Here is a 19,418-nt window from a genome sequence, read left to right on the forward strand (position 1 = left end):
TTGTAGCAAATTTGCATGGCAAGTCTCTAGCAAGAGCAAAGTTGGAGTGGTGAGTCTACAGCTTGAAAATTCAGCCACAGTGACCCCTGTGGTGGGATGACTATTGCACAACATAACTGAACCAGAACTTGCAGCAGACTTTGATGTTTGCAAAGAAAGTGGATAGAGAGTCATACAATGTGGACTTGCAATAACTTATCTAGGATAACTATCCTAGCTAGAACATAGATGTATATGTATTTATTTTTTTGAGCTGCGTGAAAAATCGTTAAAAAAAAAAAAATCATGATCTCGATTCAACACCTCTCACGATCTTTAAACAGCATCTCCACGATTCACGTTAAACAAGTGCAGAGCAGTTCATTGCTCAGAACTAGAGGTCGACCGATATATCGCCCAATATTTGTTGTTTTTTAATTAATCGCCATTGGCAGATTGTGCTGATTAAAAAAAGGCAGATTTAAAACTTCAGCGCGACTTGCAAATCACTTCTGTAAGTGCCGGTTCACACAGGGGCGACTCAGATCCGACTTCAAGTTGCCCCAAGTCACCTCAGGTCGCACAACATGTAGAAATCAATGTAAGTGAATGAGAGCCGTCTTAATGCACGCTACTGAAGTCGCTCCGACTTCAGAAAAGGTTCCTGTACTACTTCAATCCGACTTGTAGGCGACTGGTACCCACTGATTTCAATGGAGGTCGCCTCCAAGTCGGATCTCTGTCTATACAGAGGCGACTCTCGGAATTATCAGCTCTCAAAAGGAGTTCCCCCCTGAGAGCTCATTCTCTGATTGGCCACGGCAAGTCGCCTGGCCTGGAGTAGTGTTGTAAGTCGTGTCCAAGTCACGTCAAGTCACGTCCCAGTTGCCTCCAAAAGTCGTGTTGCCCCTGTGTGAACTGAGCCTTATAGAAGTCATTGCAAGTTGCCTGAAGTCTTCCCATGGAGCGACTTGTCTGGGCAGCCTGCCAAGTCTGAGAAAAAGACCAAAGAGATACAATGTTTCTACTTATCAATAGCCTGAACTTGTGTGTATGAGTTCTCAGTTTAACAATTTAAAGACTAAATCTTTTCTGACACTTGTTGCTTACAAGTAAAAATCCTGTATTTTCTGCTAGAAAATCACTTAGAATCTCCAAACATTTTAATATATACACACACACACACACACACACACACACATACACACACACACACACATACACACACACACACACACACACATACACACATACACACACATACACACATACACACACATACACACATACATACATACATACATACATACATACACACACATATATATATATATACATACACACACACACACACACACACACACACACACACACACGTTCATTGAAAGGAAGGCATGGTTAGTTCCAGGGGCCAAAACAATGGTGCCATTTTTAATTACTACATGGGCAAAAAACGTAAATAAGTACAGGTTGTGTTGGCTTCGATGGTCATTGTGCAGACAATGCCAAAATCGGACGTAAATACAATTTCAGGAAACTGTGGCCAGTCCACTGACATAGTTACAAATTCTTAAAAAACATTAAAATGTACTTTAAAAACGTGCCCTCACTGGTCTCTATAGTTGCAGGCATCTCCAATCACCCTTCGCCTGCCTCCCATCAGTGACTAAGTAGCCTTCCAATCTCTCATTTAGACACACAGTGGGAGAACTGGTAAGGGGGAGCAGGGGTAGTCAAGATGCTTAGAATTTACTTGAGGGACTTTAGTGCTTCCAATGGGATACCCAAGGATAAAATGCCTGCAGATACAGAATATGGAAATCCTTGATTGTCAAAATGTTCAATTTAAGAACTGTACAGTGCCAGCTCCAGATAATATACTTAACCTATGGTAGAGCTGCACAATTAATCGTCAAGAATCGTTATCGCGATATTGACTAAAGTGTTTCCCGATTCTATACAAAGAATTCTCTCACAGCCACAGCAATCAAAAGGAAGGAAGAAAAAAAACAAAAAACAGGCAGTCTGGCAAGAATCAAAACATTCTTTATCAGTTCAACTTGAGTGTAAACATTGTAACAATTTGTCAATGGACTAGACTTCCTGTGCAAGTGAAAAAAGTTTCATCACTTAAAGTGGTTGTAAACCCTCCCCTACAACTTTGTCCCATGTGAATCAGCGTAAAAAAAAAAAAAAAACTAAATGAACACTGCTTTTAGATATCTCCTTACTTGCTTAGTATTATTGTAATCCTTTTTGTTCTTTAGAATGAAGTCACTGAGCATGCCCAGATCTCCCCTGATTTATGGCACACTCTCTATGTCTTATCTGTTATCAGGACTTCCTACAGCACACAGCTCTGAACTCCCAGCAGGCTGCTAATCACTCAGAGCTTCCTTCTACACACCATGTGACCTCACATACAGTGTAAACCAGGGAATGGGACAGAAGTACTGCAGTCTTATCAGCTGAAGGGGATAGGACTCATAAAAACACTAGGTAATCAGCACAAGTAAATACTATGAAATAAACAAGTCAGCTATGCACAGGGAAGCAGGGTTGCCATAGAAACATTGGATTGAGAAGGAGGCTTGGTTAACAGTACAGGTAGTACTCAATGTAAGGGCAGAAATACACTCCACTGTGGACAATAAAAACAATACTTAAGATGGCACTGCCTAACCCCTGGAAATAAGTTTTTTTTAAAGTTTCTTTAAACAGTAAGTAATATGTGATTTGGGCTGGATTACAGTGGCTATAGTTTGACAATTACTTATTATAATGGACTAAATGAAAAGAAGCATCAGAGTTTACTTCCTCTTTAAGCACTAAACCTTTCTCTGACATTTGTTGGTTTTAAGTTAAAAAAAATAAAATAAAAAATTTGCTAGAAAATTACTTAGAACCCCCCAACATTTATATTATATATATATATTATATATATTTTTTTTTTTAGTAGACAGCCTAGAGAATAAAATGGTGGTTGTTGCAATATTTTATGTCACACTATTTGCACAGTGGACTTTCAAATGCAATTTTTTGGGGAGAAAAATAAAATAAAAATTAACCAGTAAAGTTAGCCCCTTTTTTTTGTATAACATGAGAGATTTTAAATTGCAAGAATCGTGATCTTTTTACTCTAAGCAAAAAAATCGTGATTCGAATTTCGGCCAGAATCGTGCAGCTCTAACCTATGGGCACAACTGAAAGGTATCCTGCATAAGTGTAACTTAATATTAAAAAAGTTTCAAACTTTTAGCTTTATCTCAAGTCTCTCAACTCTGAACGTCTCACAGTAACAGGTAGCACACAATTCCATAGTACAATCTGTTCAACGAACACAAACATGTTTGATGCACATGTGAGCCAAAATGAATGCTACTCATGAAATTGATTTGACAAGGAACATAAAAATAAGATTATAACTAATCCTTAGCAGGTCGAGGCTATACAGTTGCATAGGGCTAGATATGTCTCTGATCAGATAGTGTGACAGTTTAAGAAACAAAAAACTCCTCCTTTTTGCACTCTCTCATTAACCAAAGAAAAAAAAAAAAGCAAGCAAAAAAAAAAAAAAGATACTCCAAGCTTACTTCCAGTAGCAAAGGTGACAAGGAGAACAAATATTTCAAGGAGCTGGTCCCACAAAGTGCAGCAGCAACTTCTTGCAAGATATTGGCTCCTTAGCTTTCCCTGGATCCTGTGAGAAGGCTTCATAACAACATCACCCTTGCATAGGTAAGCTTGCCAGAAGTCGTGCAAACTTTTCTTGTTTTGTACAATTAGATCACTCAGTAAAGCAAGGGAAAAAGCAAACACATTTGTATGTTTTTGTGGTGCACCAAAGGAGAATTCTAAAATGGCTAGATTTTTTTTAATAAAAAACACTTTCTACACAAAGCAGCAACCATAATCATATCTTTATTCTTTTATGCAAGTTCCACGAGCAGGGCCCTACTGTCCCTTCTGTATTGAACTGTATTTAATTGTGCTGCCCCTTCTAAATTGTAAAGCGCTGCTCAAACTGTTGGCACTATATAAATCGTGAACGATGACAACATCATAACTACACACAAATAAAATTTGCCTTCTAATACAGAAATTCCCAGAAACAAGAACTTGATTTAAAATTTATGATTGTTTTTTACTTTGAACAATTAAAGATAGTCAAACAAAAAACATGTTATACATTTCTTAAGAAGCTGGTACTGTGCTGGCAAGACCACATTGGCAAGACCTCCTATACCTTTTGTATTGTACTGTAATTGTGTTGTCCCCCCTATACATTGTAAAGCGATGTGTAAACTGTTGGCGCTATATAAAATCGATAATAATAATAGGCAAACGCAAAATCTCCCATATTTTTGCAAATATCTGGCAAAGGGCACTAAAAAGGCTGAGGAGAAAAACAGAAAAAGCCCATCGGTGAATGTTTCCTTAGATATTTAAAAACACGCGCATTTTATAAAAGCTGCTTAAATGAACAGTCTGGCCAGTACATTTCATGAGATCATATTCATAGGACATTATTAGTAATTTATAGCATACTGGCAGAGATGTGGAAGTCGAGGTTGATGACCACACACAGCGTACACTGGCAAAGAATACCACAGAAGAAAATCTTTTGTTAAAAAGTTTTGTGGTTTGAAATTTGGGAAAAGAAGTTAAAGAGAAAACGTAATAAATGTAAGGAAAATTCAGTCTTGCAGTGGGCATCCCAATTCATGCCAAACTGAGACAGTCTAATAGGTGTGTGATAGGGCTGGACCAATGCGAGTAGAGATCATCTCAAACCAATAAGGAGATAAAGGGTGTTTTCATCACCAGAATTTTAGTTTGTGGCCATGGTAGGTACCAGGCTGTTGGCTCCCTTGTACACAATAGCCAAATCATTAAACAGATTGACAACTTCTAGGAATGTGGTTGGAAGTGTCTAGTACAAACTAGAAATATTGTTTAAATTTGTTTAAAATGTATATTTATCAGGAACACCAGACACATTGCTGGTCTAAAATGTTTCCAACAAAGGACACTACTTCTTCAGGGCTTGAACAAGGATTTGTAAAACAATCCAGATGAAATAACAAATAATGCCTGAATTCAGGCTAGATTAAGGCCAGTGTGTACTATCAGAAAATATGAGACATAGGGGTCAGCAAGAGAAGTAGTCTGCAGCAGGGGACTTTCCATCTGACACACCCTAAGACTGGTTCAATGGAAACCGGCCAACATTCGGGCCCTGTGAACTGCAGCCAGTACCACTTTTGTTGAAGGGGCATGACCAAAAAAGGTCTTCCTACCGATCAGCGCTCTCAATGGCTGAGAGTGCTGACAGGGGGACCTTCCCTCTGTCGGAACACAAAAAAACAGCAGGGGAGATCACTGTACTAAGAGATTGTTAGTACAGCGTCTCTGACATGAGCTGATTTTAGTTCAACCTGCTGGGGGGGGGAGACAAACACACACCATCAATGTGTACTAGGCGTAAAGTCTTTTTCCCTCTAAAAATAACAAACATGTTATACTTACCTGCTCAGTGTAATGGTTTTGCACAGAGCAGCCTAGGCCCTCCTCTTCTTGGGTCTCTATTGTGCTCCTGACACATCCCTCCTGTTGAGTGCCCCCAAAGCAAGCAGCTTGCTATGGGAGGCACCCAAGGAAAGTCCTAGCTCTGTGTCCATTCTGACACCCACCCCTCTCCTGATTGGCCAACTGACTTTGATTGACAGCAGCTGGAGTCCATGGCGCTGCTGTTGTGTCTCAGCCAATCAGGAGGAGAGTCCCAGATGGCAGAGGAAATTGTGGGCATCGCTGGATAGAGATGGGGCTCAAGTAAGTATTATGGGACTGAGGGGGGCTGCTACGCAAAAGTTTTTTTTTATTTTAATGCATAGAATGCATTAAAATAAAAAAACCTTCTGACTTTAAAACCACTTTAAGAGATATACACTTAAAAGGGAGTCTTATTAAATCAGCAATCTGGATTACTTCACTTATTTTAACCGCCTGCCGACCGCCTCCTGCACTTATACGTCGGCAGAAGGGCACGGGTGGGCAAAGTAACGTACCTGTACATTACTATGACTTTCCCGCCGCACGCCTGCCGTGAGCTCTGGGACTGTGCCCGCGGGACCCGCGGACTCCATGTGCGATGTAAACACAGCATCTCCCCATTCTGCCTAGTGACAGGACACTGATCGTCTGATCGCTGTATTAATGGCAATGGTCCCAAAAATGTGTCAAAATTGTCCGATGCCTCCGCCATGTCAGTTACAATAAAAATTGCTGACCTCCGCCATTACTAGTAAAAAAAAAAATTGTTAATAAAAATGCCATTAAAACGATCCCCTATTTTGTAGATGCTATAACTTTTGCGCAAACCAATGAAATGCTTATTGCAATTTTTTTTTACCAAAAATTTGTTGAAGAATATGTATTGGCCTAAACTGAGGAAAACATTTTTTTATATATTTTTGGGGGATATTATAGCAAAAAGTAAAAAATAATGCTTTTTTTCAAAATTTTCATTTTTTGGTTTATAGCGCACAAAATAAAAAAAACTGCAGAGGTGATCAAATACCACCAAAAGAAAGCACTATTTGTGGGGAAAAAAAAGGACGTCAACTTTGTTTGGGAGCCACGTCGCACGTCCGTGTAATTGTCAGTTAAAGCGACGCAGTGCCAAATCACAAAAAGTGCTCTGGTCTTTGGCCAGCAAACTGGACCGGGGCTTAAGTGGTTAAACACAATTCCATCTCACAAAATCCTTAAGACCTAATAGTAAGAGGACATTAGGTGAAAAGAAACTAAAGGAGACCATGGTGAAGGATATCTGTCATAAAAGGTGTCATTACGTCAGGCGCCGTAGCTCAGAAACAACTCTGAAGTTGTCCTATTCTTGGAAAACTAATTATAACATCAGGTTTTTACATGGTGAAACATACGCTAATAAACCTTAATTGCCGAGTGAAGTGATGACATCTCATAATATAATGCAAGCATTTAGTTCTAAAAGTGCAATTAAAGTGGTTATTAACAGACTTTTGGTAATTTACACTATCTGTTCTATATGCCAAGAGTGTCCCCCTGTCTGTGTCATTAAAAAAAAAAAAAAAAAAACAACCTCTTTTCCTCCTCTCTGCCCGTTTTGCAGACGCAGGGGGCGGGGCCAAGGTTTCCCTACTGATGTCAGCGGGACATGGGGCGGAGAGGAGAGAGGAGACACAGCCGGTCATGTGATTGCTGGGAGCCGCTGTGAGATATGGTGAAGGAGGATTTTTTTTTTTAAATGAAACAGACAGCGGGGCACTCTATTAGCATACAGAATGGATAGTATACCAAATGTGTATGTTATTCCTGCAGCAGGAGGGGGGTGGGGGGGGCACTGTCACTAGATGACACCCTGAGAAGACAGACACAGGACAGCAGGCTGCGGCTGATGGAGGCACGCAAATAGACCACGATGTCAGGGGCTCAGCAGCCACGATTATCATGTTCTGTTTGCATAGGGGAAGGAAGAAACTGGCAGGATCGGACAGTTTTTTTTTTAGGTGTTACAGGGGTCCAAATTATACAGCACACGCACTGTGCTGTATAAAATGCTTTAAAAAGGACAGAATCTGTTTTTTGTTTTGTTTTTTAAATGCTTTAAGGCCTTGCCAGAGCAAAAATGAATAACCTGCATGCAAGATTAACAAATGTGTCATAAAAACATAAAAGCTCAAGATGTACAGCAGATAAAAGGCACTGAAGGGATTCTGTCCTAGTTCATATACAATTTTGAACTGCTTAAAATTTATCCTAGATACCTTTTCTATCCATTTGTTCACCAATTAAATAAATTTAACGTAAACCTGTCTCACATCTGGCAAAGTCAAATTAGATACAATAAATATACACAAGGAAAGCATATCTTTGATGAAAGCTGAAAGTACAATTAGTAGATCCTGCCTTCCACCTCCCAAGATTGCTTTTTAGTGACTGAAGTCACTCTGTGCATTAAAAAGCAATCCCCACTGCTGTCACCATCAGGAACCTGGTCCAGAACAATGATATACGACATGAACGGGTGCATGTAGACAGGAAGTGTCTACCTTCCCATTTGGGAGCCCTAGGTGCTGCATACACTCACAGAAATAGGGATCGCCTGCCTCCAGGGATCTACGTTCATAAGTGTGTGTGTTTTTGCGCAAGTATCAGCTGACATCTAGTCATTAATTTCTATTAGGTTAAAACAATATCAGGATACAGAGTACTTTAATTAAATGTCATCAAGTTATGGTTAACTGGTTAATTTTACTTTATTGACCAAGAGGGAGGCATGGTCAATCCAAGCTTAACAAAAAAAAAATAAAAAAATAAAATAAAAAAATAAGTTTGCTACTTTAGCTGTCTATATTGCGAAAAACTATTTTTTTTTCTATATAAACATACAGTTTTTAACTACTACATTATTTGCATCCGTACATCCTGTCTAAGATTTATCATTAGCTGATGTTAATAATCTCCTGGGCATCAAGGTCTGGACAAGAATAGTTTATTTTTCTGCAAATAACAGCATCGCAGAACAGAACAAATAAATAACAGAAAAGCAATGGTGCTCGGCTGTTTACATAAAATAATAGTTTGCAATAACTTCCTTTACTCGGATGAACAAAAGCTGATTCAAAGCAGTTTGTATATTGTGACTTGGAAGCCACCTCTTACCAACCATCATCATTTGGATCTGGCTATTCCTTGGTAATGGCACCTACAGATCCTTCCTGGACTTTGAACTTACACTAGAAGAGGAAGACAAGCTAACAAACACATTCAGAATGTTTGATTTTGTTTTTTTATTTTTTTGGAGGAATAGGAGGGGGTTCTATTATTAAATGAATATAAATGGTGCTACACCAAGACCTAAAAGCCAAAAAGTTAATTTTGTTTTTTATTTATACAGCACTTTTGGCACATAGTGGGTGGGTACTTTGATGCAGTGGTTTCAAAGGAAAGAGCTTTTGAAGGTTGTTCAAATCCACTTCCAAGGCAGTGAGATAATTTAACGGCAGATACAAATTTAGATTTTGAGTGTTCTCACCTCACATAAAAGCAGACCAAGCAAATTACACCTTAAGCACCAAAGTAAATTGGTTCCCCTAGCAGGAGAACCTTTACGATTACCGGACAGTTCTAACAGAACTCCTTGCAGACAAGCCCTACCAGAGAGCATTCCGGAATCTAGACTTTTCCAGTCTCCACCCAAACCCCAACCACCCAACATCTTCAAAGACTACCTGTCCCTAATTTGGGACTCTTTCCCGGTTTACATTTCTTAATCCAGGGTTACTTAGTGATGCAGATTGTTGTATTTGTATCACATCTGCACCAAATAATGGCTGTCAAAATCCCCCATATCCAATGTGACACAGACTTCCTCAAAATGGCACCCAGAACCCAAAGCAGGGGACATTAGTTCCATATTGAAAAAGGGAGAGTAACCTGACTATCACATGAAGGCTGTATCACTTGCCAATACTGCCAACCTAAGAGATCACTGGGGGAAAGGAACCAATAGGGAATAAGTACTGTATATGCATATGACAACTGCAAAGTAAGCAATGTCCTAATGGCAGTCCTATCAGGACTGTGCTCTAGGCCACACAATTAGCTACTTGCAAAGAACAAGTCAGAAGGATCATTTTTATATTAGCACCATTATGTTGACAAGTTGTACATCTCTAATTAGCAGGTATTTTTCAGTTTTAAGAATACAGATCATAGTATAAGGTTACCTTCCTGGTAATAATAGGACTTATTACAGCATCTTTTAAAAGTAAAATGACACCTAAATAGAATAGTAGCCTTAAAATATGCAATTACACTTCTGTCAGAGCTTGTATGACTAGTTTGTTCAAAGTATAGCATTATTTAATGTGACACGGGAAAAAAAAAAAAAATGATATATTATTTATTTTACTGTAGGGACTGGATATCTCAGTAGTTACTCAAATATTAGGAGCCTGGTGGAGATCCAGTGTGCCAAATACAACCCTGTTGCTCCTGCAGCAATTGTTCAAAGCTGCACACTGACCTGTCACTTTTCAAGGGCGGTAGATGATGTCTAAATAGACTATGCTAGAATAGAAAATGCAAATCATGCTGTTTGTCTTTGCCTATTGCAGTACTCATCAATGTCAACTGGAGAGATAAGGGGACCAAAGATGCTCCCTTGCCCCATTCTGCCTTAATTCCTGAAATACAGGGGCCACTGGTAAGAAATGGGTGTGCGCCATCCGGTGGAGCAGCAGTCCCAAAAAAAGTGACTTCCAAAAGGAGGGAGGAAGAAGTATTACAGCATATACCTCTGGTATGAATTATACCAGCTTGCAGCCAGCCCCCTGAACACACACTGTGAGGTCTGCCCTCCTCTAGTTGCTGTATGGAGGCTGATGCATCCTGGGAGATCAGAAATGCATATCCCAGGTGGCTACTGGAATGGACAAAATGTTTTCCCCCCATCATTGGGCAGGCCAAAGGAAAATAAATTAAATATGAAAGGGGGAATGGGAGTAAAACATTTTTTGAAGGTTGGGGGGGGCTGCAAAGACGCAAAGTATTTTTGGGAGTGGAGGAACACTGACAAACAGTTAATTCTTGCAGCGAGCGGAGGCTTTTTTTTTCTTTGTAAAGCCTACTGCAGAATACTGAATGTGCTGGTGTAATTTCCTTTACAATATATCCTCTTCGGTGTTCAGGAGAATTGTGGTTTCTCAACATCTGAATGGGTTTAATCAAACTAACTAGCTTGGCGTTTTTTTTTTTTTTTTTTTTTTTTAAAGGAAATTCTTCAGGTCAGCTATATTTGTATCCAATCCAAAACAGTTCACTCCTCTCGTGATCTAGAGATTTTCTATCACTACTGAGCTCCGCGATGCACAGTACAGGCTTTGTATGACAGTACTCCGGAGAGGGGGCGACCAGGCTGTTCCTGGCAGACAGAAGTTACAAAGTTCCTGCCACAGCCAACACGTGTGTGGTCTGCATAGACTCACCCTGCTGATCTTCTGGCCCTGCTAATTATGTCTTTTACAATTTTTTTTTTTTTTTTTTTAATAAAAAGGTAAATGTCATGGGCTCTACATGTAAGGTTATCCAATTAACAAAAAAAAAAAAAAAAAGTTTTTGTAATTCTAGTGAAAGATGGCTGTGTGGCCGTACCCTGGCACGCATTGCTTCGTTGGTTTTCAAAAAAACGTTTAAACTCATGACTGGATTAGAGAATACTGGCAAGTTTTGGCATATAAAATAACCTAATATACTGAGAAAGGAAATATTCTGACTTCATTCCATACACTATTAAAACATCTAACAGGCCGAAGTTGACCATGCTTTTAAATTTTAGGCTCCGGGATGCTCTTTTTCACGTTTCATAATCCTCTGCAGCTTTTAGGATGCCATGTCTCCCATGCCAACATAGCCTCTTTGTTAACACATGGAAATAATTCAGATCTAAAAAAAGTTTGTATTTAGCAGGATATGAGTTGTAAATAAAAAAAAGTTATTAAAGACTTAGTTCAACTTTACCAAAAAAAAAAAAAAATGTAAAAGTGAAAACTGGACACTCTCCCCCACCTCCTTGGGTCCCTGCTGTACTTACCCAAGGGGGCTGCCCTGGTCCAGTGCCTGGGGAATATAAATTCATTATGCAGCTCTTCTGGGATGGACCAGAACAATTCCCTGTGATGGTGCTGGTCAATCAGAATCGCTCTGGTCCATCCCAGAAGTGCTGCATTGAGAAGAGTGAGAGGAGCAGGGATTTCAAAGCCCCAAACAACTGGAGATGCTGCAGGGGTGCTGAAAGCTTAGCAATACCTGCAAGTACTGCTGGGACAGAGGGGTTAATTTTTTATTTATTTTTTACATATTTTTTAAAAATGGTGAACACGTTCAAGAAATCTGTCAGGAGGAAGAATGTAGGCTGCCACTGCTGACTTTTCCTTCTGAAGCTACACCTACACTGCAAGGTTTCTCTCATTCAGTTCCTTGGGCTGAACAAGAACTCTACCAATATTCTCAAATCTCATAGATGGATGAATGTCCCTCTCCCAGCTATTGTATTCTGACAGCCAGCACCTGTGGTTGCATCCGATTGATATCAGGCATGGTTTGGCAGAAAATTCTCCACCCAGCTCCTCTAATTTTAGGACCAGTAAGTTACCTGGGTAAATTTAATGGAATGGAAGTGGAATTTTATGCATCTACAGGCTGTATGGATGTTTGTGTGTCAATATGGACCACTTCATGCATTTTTTTATGCAGCATCTTTCTGGCAGCAGGATTGTTTGTAGATGATCAGTAATTATATTACAGCCAAATGCATGTACTCTTAAAAAGCCAAGTTCACCTTTAGAACATGTTACATCCATATTTAAGGTGTAATATGTTCCAAGCACAGTACCCCACCTCTCACCTCCTGCACCCCATGACAACCAACAGGGGTCCTGCTCAGATTTTAAATCTGTAAATATATAAACTACTAGTCCTGTATGCCACCGTGGCAGATGGCCTAGTAGTTCAATGGACTACGAATGCGGTAATCAGTGAATTCAGTCCATTACGTGCATAATACTGGAGGGAGAGTATGAGTCTGACATTGCACCTTCAATCTGTTGATCGGGGGTGCACCACTTTACAGGCTCCTGTAGGTAAAAATATTAAATACACATTCTATTCTCTGCAAAAATATGTGTATTTATCATTTTTTTCCTTACGAGTGAACCTATCCTTTATTGTGCAGGTTTGAAAATAAAAACCACATCAGGTTGAACAGGCCAACACCAATCATACTTCATTCATACACTTTCAGGAAGGAGGCCTATTGACACTTGCCCAGATTATAAATTATTTAACATACAGTAAAACCTTGGCTTGAGAGTAGCTTGGTTTGAGAGCGTTTTGCAAGACAAGCAAAATTGAATACATTTTGACTTGATATACAAGCAGCTTCATGTCACAACGGAGTATAAAAGAGAAGTGAGATGCCTCCAAGTGTAGTAATATGGTTACATTTAATGAAGGTACAACATTTAGCAATTCACATGGTTGAGGATTAAAACAGACATATCCAAGTATGCAGGCATCCGAGGTAAAGCCGTCCACATAGACCATCCTGCTCAATGCCATTGACGTCGCCCTTCCACGCTTCGCTCCTTGAGCGCTTCAAGCTTTGCTTTCAGATCGTTCTACTGCATCTTCCCAGTCACGAGTGCAGACTGACAGCGGTGAGAGCCGGTGGTGTGGTGGATGGTCTATGTGGACAGATTTACCCCGGATGCCTGCATACTTCGATGTGTCTCTTAATCATCAACCATGTGAGTTGCTAAATGTTGTACCTTCATTAAATGTAACCATATTGCTACACTTAGGAGGCTCCTCTTCTCTTTTTATACTCTGTAGCTGCTGCTGGATTTTGCTTCTAATCCCCTTACACAACCTATTTTTATATGGACTATAAACTGAAGGACTTATGAATAAATGGTTGTGGAATGAATAAGCGGAGTTTCCATTATTTCTTATGGGGAAATTTGCTGTGATATAAAAGTGCTTTGGATTACAAGCATGCATCCGGAACGAATTATACTCGCAATCCAAGGTTTTATTGTACCTAGATTTAAGTACATCTCATACAATGGTGACATGGAGTCCACTTTTCATTGGCCCTGGTCTCTGGGCTCTGCCATAGTCTTCTTTGCAGCACACTCAATGAAAGCTTCAGTTATATTATTCAAAAGAGTAAAGGAACAATCAGTAATAACTTCCACAGACAACCAGAATTGTTCACCATAAATCTACATAATCTATTGGTAACTAATGATGCTTTAAAATCGGTCACATCACTAGCTTCTATTAGGGTGTGTATGGGATTGCAAACTTTACTGTATGGTAAATTATATTAAAAACAGGGTTTTATCAGTTCACATCACACTCCTCATGAGCAGGAAGGAAATTATACAAGCTTATCACTGCCCAGTGTTTCAGGACTTCACTCTGATAAATGTCTGAAATAACTGAACAAACGCTATTAGCAGGAAGGTCTGAACATCTGCAAGAGATGACAATAGAATTCTACCTCCAGATACGTGCAGAGTCTCATCTCTTACTGCTATGTGTAAGGCTTCATACCTGGCATCCTAGTAGATGGGTTCCTCCTGGGGGGGCTTTTCCGCTTGCTCTGCAGCTTGTCCATTAAGAAAACGTCTTGCATTGTTTTCATGGAATCCAAGATGTAATTGGAGTGGAGATTCTGACGCACATCCACATATCCTCCATTCACAGAATGTCTTGTATTCCGTGAAAAGAAGGCAACGCATTTTCTCAATGCATATGCTGCAAAGCGAGCAACCGGCTGGGAGAAGTATACTCCAGAAGTTTAAGGCCTTCTTCACATGGGCATACTGAATCATACACTCGTGTGAAGGGCTGCATTTGCCTCAACTGTTGTCTACATGCAGGCAGTCTCAATTATGTCAACTGCACAGACACAGCTGCTGCTCCCAACCGGACATCTGTGTGGGTGTGCGTGTGTAGGTCCCCGAATACTTACAGTGTGAGTATAGGTGCATGCAACATTTATTTTAGGTAAAGGATTTAGGGCACATGCACATGGCCAATTAGGGCAGTGCAACATCCATTTCAGCGTATTCCTGCTGCAGGTATGGCTAGGTGTTTTTGATCAGTGATGGACAGGAAGCCTATAAGAATCCATGACAGGCAGACATGGTCTGTGGCAGTCCACTTGTAATCACGCAGGGAGAGATCATCCCTGAGGTTAGGGGTAGATGTGTGCGCCTTAACGGGAACAATCTGCATCCAAGAGAACGCATTCTTCAGGAACCACAGGTAATCTCTCCCATGTGCAATGTATGACCCCATTTGACCATGGGCATGAGCCCTTGACCATGAATCCATTTATTTCTTTACCGTACTTTTTCCTCCCACATCTTTTTCTACTAGCTCTTTTTTATATGACTGCAGCCAATGAAGAGAATTTCAAAAACAATTTCCGAATTAATTTGTTGTTCCATTCCTATGTCATGTACGTTGGATAGTCTGTTGCTTTTTTTTTCAATATTTATTTCTATAAACCACAGTCTGAATTTCTGCCTGTGAAAGTTATCTTGGCTGCTTTGTGATAAGTTTTATAACGGAAGTGAAACACTTGTTATTTCATTATTTTTTCCCCCATTATCACTCTGTCTTCATCTCCAGGTTAAATGGCATCCTCGACACAAACATGGCAGAAATCTGGCAGTGTACATCGCAGACAATTCCTGGACCTTGTATAAAAGGAACACACCAGCAATGACAAAGTTGACATGACTGATGTTTTTAAGATAGGGATCACGTGTTCATGCAATCCCACATACAAGCTATCAGTTCTAGATGCCACTCCCTAGTCGCACCTAAGATTTATATCTAATTTGTCTCAATAGCCAAACCCCAAGAGACGTTTCAGAAGCCAAATATGTAGACGTTAATCATTGTTAGACTGTATGCTGACCTAAACGGTGAGGTCCTTCCTGCAACATTAATGTCCGATAGGAAAGGCAAAGAAGTCCATGCAGGAAGAACCAAGACATCTCTTCCTATTATCAAACTGGAAAGTTGCAACTGTGGATAGATGATCCAGTGCTTCTCATAGCTATACAAATAGGGATGCTCAAATCCAATGTGCCAATAAGTCAAGACACCCAACTGTATGTAGCTCTTTTTACATGCTTGCTGGGTTCTTAAAGATGAACTCCATTCAGAGATAGAGATAGTGATATCAGAGATATAGATATATATCCATCTCGATCTATAGCTAGATATCTAAATGTCGTTCCCGGCAGTGCAGTCCCCAGGTGAGCTCTTCTCCCCGGACACCCCAAACCCGAGCAACATGTATCACCATGTGACATCTAGGGTTGCGTGATTTTCACTTTACTACTAAGAAAGTACTCGGGTCTGCTGCTGTCCAGGTTGGGAGGTCTCTCCACAGACATGCTGACTGGACCGGGACTGGATACCTATTGAGGAAAAGGCCCTGGCTGGGCACTGGTTATAGGCATTGGCTGCCTGCCAGCTGGTAAGCGCACAATGTGGTGGTGGGTTCACAAATGAAGTCACAATTTCTTTTGCCAGAAAAGTCACAAGATTTTTGGAACTGAATACAAGTTGTTATCTGCATCAATCTCACAAAGTCATTTTGGAGTTTTGTTTTTTTCATTGGACTTTTTACTTTCCATATTGATCACCGGTGTTTATTCACAGAGTAATTCTATGATATTCACTTAGGGATTTTAGAGAGAGAGATATAGAGAGAGAGATATAGAGAGAGAGATAGAGAGAGAGAGAGAGATAGAGAGAGAGAGATAGAGAGAGAGAGATAGAGAGAGAGAGATAGAGAGAGAGATATATAGAGAGAGAGAGATATATAGAGAGAGAGAGAGAGAGAGAGAGAGATAGAGAGAGAGAGAGAGAGATAGAGAGAGATAGAGAGAGATAGAGAGAGATAGAGAGAGATAGAGAGAGATAGAGAGAGAGAGAGAGAGAGAGAGAGAGAGAGAGAGAGATAGAGAGATAGAGAGATAGAGAGATCTGTCTCATATTTCTAAAATCTCTCTCTATATAAAAAATCTATCCATATTTTTCACCAATTCAGTTAATTGGCGTGAAGTTTAAACATGCAACACGTGTACCCACAGTTTTGCGATTCACTGCTTCTCCCCCCCCCCATCCCTGGAGCAGGCACTACCCCTGATATCCACCAGAGCAGCATTCAGAATGGGAAGGGAGGCCAGCATTAGGAGCCAATCAGACTCTGATGCAGTGCACATGTACTGAGAAAGAGCCGGGAAAAAAAAAAAAAAAAAGACTGCTAATCTCCTGTATTGTCCAATCAGCAGAAATGATGTGTGTGTATTTGACCAAGCAATGCGTTTGCTGCAGTAGAGGGCAAAAACTGTCTGTGCTGTCTGATTCCTATTAGCCACAATAAACTCTGATCTCTTTTAAACATTGAAAACTGTCAAATGCTTGGCTTATGAGCAACACTTCATCCAGTAAAAAAAAAAAATTACTCAGCTCATCTGCAACTTTTCATCCATTCCAAAAAAACTATTAACACAGCAGTATATTAACATGCAATTACTGGTCCAATTTAAAACAGGATGTAAATTCAACAGCATACACAACACTTTCTTGAAAAATACTTGACACTTTCCTACTATCAAAAAATCCATTCCCATTCCAGTAGCTTCACATTTAAATTCCCATGTTTCTAAGCACTGATGTAAGCAGAATTCTTCCCACTAAAAACTGCAAAAATGCAAGAACCAATCTTCGCAATGACTACCACACTATCACTATAGCTGACACCATTATATCAGTGTGACTAAACTCAGATCAAATGTAGTTGGTGGAAAAAGATGGTGAAATGAAAAAAGTCAACAGGAGGGTTCAGAAAGGCAATCAGCATTGCCATTTGGGATAACATCAACATTTTCATCAATTAAAGCAACTCATCAGAGAAAAAAAAAAAAAAAAAAAAAAAAGAAGCCTGTAACACAGTGGTCTCCAAACTGCAGCTGGGGCCCTATTCCTCCCCCACGGATACACTATTATGCCAACTAATGTCAATAGGGCACCATATCTCCCATTGACATCAACAATGGGGAGCTATTCCTCCCAAAGATACCAACGATGGGGCATTACTTCTCCAACTAATACCAAATGTGGCGATGTGGGAAAATGTCCAGGAAAATGTCCACTCTTGCTGGCCACAGTTCAGTGCCCCTAAAGTCTGAAGGACAATAAACTGAACCTAGAAAATGTGAAGATCCCTGCTGTAAAATAATGATATAGAACATTTCCTTGCAGAGCTCCTCTGACCAAAGGATCTTCGGCATTTGGCTGACTTAGAGGTATGCTGAATACCTACAGAGCTGTGGTGATATAACAGGTAGTGGAAGGAACCACAGATGCTGAAGAGTCATTACTGTACCCGTGCAAGAGAGCATAGAGCCCCTAGTGGTGGGACAACTGGTGACTATTATGACTTTTCTTTTACAGGGGACTTTTTTTTACTTCGCTTTTCATTTAGCCACAGTACTGTGTTAATCTGCATCTCTGGATGTACCACTATAATTTTGCACCATAAAGGGTATGCTGAAATCAAGCATATTTACGAAGGTACTCATATCGATATGTCAAAGAAAAGTTGAAAAGGTTCACATTTCTGAAGAAAACAAAAAACTTGTGGGCAAATGAGAATGGTCTTTGAAAAATCAGCAGTGCCCCTTTTCCATCCCTTTCTATGCAGATCATTCCTAATTTGTAAAAGATGTCATAATTTTTGCCAAAAAATTCAGGAGGCACATACTCTATAAAAACAAACAGTCTTGGTCAAGGTCATGCCCCAGCTCCATCTAATCCTAAAACAGGAAGACACATAGTGTAACACTATGGACCCATTACGGCCTCATATTCAAGGTCCCTTTGAACATTTACGGTAGGATCTGTTTAATTACTTCTGGAAATTGAGTCTGGAAGTTGAACTCCTGGACCCACGTCACTGCATTCCAGAAACTACAGGGTATGCGCTGCTTACATCATGCACCTATTAGGAAAGCAGACCGGGCTTAATTGAAGGGGAAACTGCTGCAGGGCATACTGGCTAATTTAAAAGAAACATCCAATCAAATATACATATTTTATACATTTTCAGTGTTCAAAAATGTTTTTCAACTCATGCCAAAATTTTACAATAATGTATTGGTCTGCGATCACCGCCCATTTGACAAATTCAAATAGATTCTTTGAGAATTCCTATTGTCTTCATGCATGTTGCGAATGTCTGCAAAGCATGGCAACCAATGAGGAAATCACTAGTGTATGAACACTGGAGCAAAGGAAATTTAGACTTGATGTACAGAGCAACCATTTAGGCAGTAACATATGATGTTGATGCAAAACATTGACATTCAATTGCTGTACACCCTGCCCCAGGCTTTACATCCTCAACCATATAAATCACCTTTCAGTCAACATACACTCCCCTTTTACTTTCTAGACCTCAAACCCTAAACTCCTAGAACCCCTCCTCCACACCTAATCGCTTATCCCAAAAAACATTTGAAAAAAAACTGATGGGTTGAACCAAGTTCAAACTTTGGATCTCCATCATCTATTTTCCTAAATCGAAATATCGACACAACAGTTATATCAGAGGTTGACAGACACAAAATGGCTGATGGTTTTGGCCCAATTTTTCTTACTGTCAGTTGCGCAAAGTGCAGTTCATACGTTTCACAAAAAGGAATAGTACCCAATTTTCTTAAAACATGAAAAAGGAATCCAGGATCCTCATTGCTGGTCTCTACGTCTTCCACACCGCGGGGCGGAATGCCAGAGGACTA

The 19,418-nt window shown here is 40.0% G+C and overlaps 1 protein-coding gene across 5 annotated transcripts in view; it reads right to left on the reverse strand.

The window, feature by feature from the left end:
* FLNB (filamin B) overlaps positions 1-19,418 on the reverse strand; it is a 308,431-nt gene that overhangs the window by 184,952 nt on the left and 104,061 nt on the right. The gene's annotated exons all lie outside the window — the stretch shown is intronic.

The sequence above is a fragment of the Lithobates pipiens genome, unplaced genomic scaffold (assembly GCF_037356315.1).
Source record: "Lithobates pipiens isolate NorthernLeopardFrog02 unplaced genomic scaffold, aLitPip1_a1.2 Scaffold_23, whole genome shotgun sequence".
NCBI lineage: Eukaryota > Metazoa > Chordata > Amphibia > Anura > Ranidae > Lithobates > Lithobates pipiens.